Source organism: Asparagus officinalis, chromosome 8, assembly GCF_001876935.1.
Source record: "Asparagus officinalis chromosome 8, Aspof.V1, whole genome shotgun sequence".
Classification (NCBI taxonomy): domain Eukaryota; kingdom Viridiplantae; phylum Streptophyta; class Magnoliopsida; order Asparagales; family Asparagaceae; genus Asparagus; species Asparagus officinalis.
This window is the reverse complement of record NC_033801.1, coordinates 98,961,860-98,966,903: the sequence shown is the minus strand read 5'-3', so window position 1 is coordinate 98,966,903 and position 5,044 is coordinate 98,961,860. Positions and strand designations below refer to the sequence as shown.

At 35.5% G+C, this 5,044-nt stretch overlaps 1 pseudogene; it reads right to left on the bottom strand.

Annotated features, from left to right (window-relative positions):
• On the bottom strand, positions 1,854-5,018 carry LOC109822935 (annotated as a pseudogene).

The window sequence follows — 5,044 nt, the reverse complement described above, 5'->3', positions numbered from 1 at the left end:
TACTTATATGTTCAAGAAACTAAAAGTAAATAAATAAATAAATTGAAACAAAAAATAAATGAGTTTGCAACAGTGAGCATCATTATACGCCTATGATAATACTATCACGACTTTGCAACAGGTGTAGAGTTAGGTTTTTGGTTTTTAATTTTTGTTTTTAACTTAGATTGTACATCGTTAGAGACCAATAACTTTTCCTGCTTATTAGGTTAAGTATTTTAAGCCCAAACTTACTGCAAGTAAAAAAATCATTGAAACTCAGCTTGATTACCAACCGTCTCAGAAAATAAAATGTTATCCTTTGTCGATCTTACTCCAATCAGATTAGACTATCAGATCTAAAGCTAATGCTAAGCTAACTACATGTTATCTAATTGTAAAAAGTTGTAAATAAGTTGGTAACACACTACAACAAAATACAACATTGTCGAAGAAACAAAAACGTCAGCAAAAGTTTAAAAAACGTCGGGAAAAACCTTTCCCGACGCAAAATGCAGCGTCGCTAACGCGTCGCCAAAAGTGCGTCAAGGAAAGTATTTGGCGACGCAAATACACTGCGTCGCCAAAAGTATACTTTTGGCGACGCGTCATGCGTCGGGAAAAGTATATCTTTTAGCGATGCATAATATTTTGTGTCGGCAAAAGTGTACTTTTGGCAACGCATGCAGCGTCGGCAAAAGCTATGCGTCGGCAAAAGTATAGCTTTTAGAGACGCAAAATTGTTCGTCGCTAAAAACTATACTTTTGGCGACGCGAGTTAGCGTCGGCAAAAGTGTAGCTTTTAGCGACACAGAATAAAACGTCGCTAAAAACTATACCTTTGGCGACGCAAAATAGCATCGCTAAATGATATTATTTTTGGCGACGCAATATAGCGTTGGCAAAAGTATAATTTTTAGTCGATAAAAAGTATATTTTTATTGATACTAATTTGCATCGCCAAAAGTAATATCTTTTCTGTCAACTACGCTGAACCTAAACATCCACAACAAATTTGCTCTCATTCACATCAACAAAGAAACCAAACATCAAATTATACTCCAAACAAGTTGCATATTAACAGCTAAAATGAAACAAATAATAACATTAGTAAATAATTTAAACATAATTCTATTAAACAAATAACAAGTGTTTGACACATATTTTATTAACAAATCCAACAATCATGATTAAGTAGACTTGAACAATAAAGACTACAGAGAACCCATATCTTATCAACGTTACAAGCTTTTCCTTCGTCACGTCTCTGGCTTCTTCTTCCCACCTTCACCATCCATCTCCATCTTCTGTTGTGTAGCTACAATGGAAAGAAATGTACTCAGTAAGGCAAATAAAAAGTTAAAATCAAACACAAAAAAGTGTGCTCAGGAATGCTCTAATATATACTTTTTATTTATGTATTGATGAGTAAGATATTTATGCTGAAAGATTGCATAAGAAAAATATCAAGACAGATAATGACAAAATGATATCCTCAAAACAACAATATTTATATCAAACTTTACACTTATGATAATATTAACACAAAAACCATGATACCTGTCTAAATGAGTGCAATTTGTTGTAGTGGATCCACAACAAGTAGTCTCGCTTCATCCGGAAACTTATCAGGTAACTGAAATCATCAAAGAAAAAAAAAATAACTGCATTGAGTTACACACAATTGTTTAACTAAACTAAGATATATTAGAAGAACAAGCTCTTAATACTAGTCAGGTAAGGATGCATATTACCTGTGTCAAATCTAACGGAAAACCATGTGTCCCACAAAACAAATGCATTCTACAACCAAGAAAATCAAGTTGGTATATGCATTCAGGCCTGATCTCCACAAAACAAGCGTACCTCTTTAGTTTTTCCAGTAACAAGTTGGTATATAGCAAGAAGGTTGTTGCATTCAGGCCTTTCTGGATTGTCAAATTCCAAGCTGTAGATTGAAAATTTTGGAAAAACATAAATTTAAGATTTTAGGTGTCAAAACAATGACATGGAACTCAAGAAATGTCAAGAATGCAAACAAATAACTCATGTGAAAACAATTCACCCGACCGAAAAAAGTTAAGAATGGAAACTAGAAATGGCAGGAAGCTTCAAGAAGAAGTAAATCATCAACAAGAGTAATGCTCCTTGATGTATATGCTAACATAAGTTTTGCGGCATATCAAGATGGTTACAGCACTGTGTCATGCACCCAAGGTTGTTTACATAGGACATGGTAGCGAAGATGCCTGTGATCCCGGGAGACACATTTTGGCTACTTTGGAAAATGAGCAAGTAAAACTTGGAAGTAGCATGATGACCAATTAATTGACAAAATAATGCTCCATAACTTGGAAGCAGCATAAACTCCATGTTCTCTCTTTTCTCACTTGTAAAGGGTAAAAAAAGGCAAACCCCTAATACCTTTGAAAGGCCATCTGTAAGGGACATCACTCGAGCCCCCGCAGGTGGAACAAGAGCCTCAGGAACCTACATGTTAAAATTGAGCATGATGAACATCACTCGAGCCCCCGCAGGTGGAACAAGAGCCTCAGGAACCTACATGTTAAAATTGAGCATGATGAGGAAAAGTTTTGATTCAAAGCTTGCAACTTTATCCAAGTTGAGGGGGAACACATGCACCTTGAAAAGTGTACCACCTCTCCTGAAAATAGAATGATGACTATTAGAATCGTGGCACAAGACATAGACTAATTGTTGAATTATCATATTTTATTTTTCAGAATGTAATAGGAAAGACATCCAACCCGCTCATTTTTTCAATTTCTTTCCCCCAAACAAGTAATTTACTCGCTCAGCCAGTTCACGAGTCAGTTCCAGATGTTGTCTCTGATCCTCACCCACTGGTACTAGATCGGACTGCATATGCATACAAAAGATTAATCATAAGGAGGTTCCATGTAGATTTTTACTGAGAAAACATAATATCTTATCCATACTAAACCAAGAGAAGAACTTTGCAGAGTTCAACAATATTTGGGTATGGAGCTCAATTCAATATGAACATAAAAGCTCAATCACCTGATATAAAAGAATATCAGAAGCCATTAGAACAGGATAGGTCAGAAGTGCAACTCCAACATTTTCGTCACCCTATAACAAAATTAACATAAAAGACAATATTAAATTCCTTGTTCAATAGATGAACAAGGAAGTTAAAGAAAAAATAATAATGGTGATGAGGATATCATACGCCAGTGACACACCGTCTTGCGTGATTTTTCTTCAAACTGGATCATTTTGTTTAGCCAACCAAGTGGTGTGACAGAACTAAGTAGCCACATCAACTCTACATGGGCACGAACATGAGACTGCACAAACATAGAAGCCTGCAAATGATGACAGAAATTAGTCTCATACCTTACAGCAAATGATGACATTACCAACTAAAAGGCATAATGCAGCACGAAAAGAGAAACTTGTGGGTTCGTACCTTGGCTATGTCGACACCACAAGCAAGATAAATTGTTGCAGTGCTCCTGGTTACTTTAGACAGTTCCACAGCATCATATTGTAGAGTAATCTATATACAAAGGGGGGGAAATGGAGATGTCAAATACGATTGACGAGATTAAACAAGAAATATCATACAATCCATAATTGTTGATAAGAAGCAAGGAAAAGAGGTTGAAATCTTAAAAATGCCCTACCGCATGTAAATCTACAATGAAGTGTTTCATAAGTATCCTACAAAGAAGTAGCAATTCAAGGTCATCAAGTCAGTCAGAAGGAAACATTCTACTATAATAAATAAAATAACAAAATTAACACATGGGTATGCAGGCACGAAATAGATAGAAAGCTAGTAAAGGTACCAATACAAATCACATGCACGCATGCACATGCACGCACGCAAGCAAGCACGCATACAAGCTCTACAGAGTATTGAATAATTTTACATAACAATCTACTGATTATGACACCTCTGATTTTCAAAATGATGAAGCAGTCATGTCATATATGTTCATTTTGCCTTTAGTTAATCATTAATCAAATATGACATAAACATAGGAAGCAAACGAACCTGAAGTGAGATCCAATTCTTAATGGCGCCAAGATAGTTTCCAAGGTGTACGGATCCAGTAGGTTGTACTTCAGAAACAACTCTTTTTCTGTAAATTAAATTTTGAGTGAGAAGTCATCTTATATTAGGAATAAGAAACTAAAAATAGAAACTGGGAACAGACCAAATATCTTAAAACTATGTCAACCTGTAAACAAAGTATAAAATACACTCTAAGCAAGTATAATATGATATTAAACTGAGCTGAGAGCATTTTTTTGAAATAAGCTTTAAACTTTGCAACAAACTTTAAACTCTGTATAGTGTCATTAGAACAATAGCACACACGTCCACAATTGGAGGGAGGGAGGAGGGGAGGAAAGTTTATTTGCGTTGGAACTTTTGTTAATATATGACAAATGTGACATGAAACTTGAAAAATACCTTCAATCAATTTATTATTTTATAAAACTCAAAATTCGTGCTTAAGTAGCACAACTACCACTGGCTACGGTAGAATAGTTACAAATTCTACCTCTTGTTTGGTAGGGTGATTTGTATATTATCATACTTTGAAGTGATAATCATAACATTTTACTTAAAGTAAATTTTAAGTATAACTTTAGACAATTTGCTCAGCAGACTCTTTCAAGCATTGAAATTATATCTTCCTTAAAATCCCAAGCAGGAGACAAAGCTAATTCCAAGCAAAATCCAAAAGCTACATTGCAAATTTGCAGTCACATCATTCCACCAATTGAACAAAACTCTAAAAAAAGTAAATCAAGTGACTCACTTTCTTTGGCTAGCTACAATCTCTGATGCCTCCATAGCCGGTGCCGCAACACAACAGAGACATTGGAACCCATCGCGCTCGCCGATACTCCGCAATTTCCAAACTTGTTTCTGACCTTAGCCGCTGCAATTAACAAAAAAGAAGGTGAGATTATAAGTTTGCAAATGATCGCTATCAGAGCAACTCCAATGGGGAGGCTGCAAAATGCAGCCTCCCCAAAGCATATTCTTAGGTATATGCTTTTT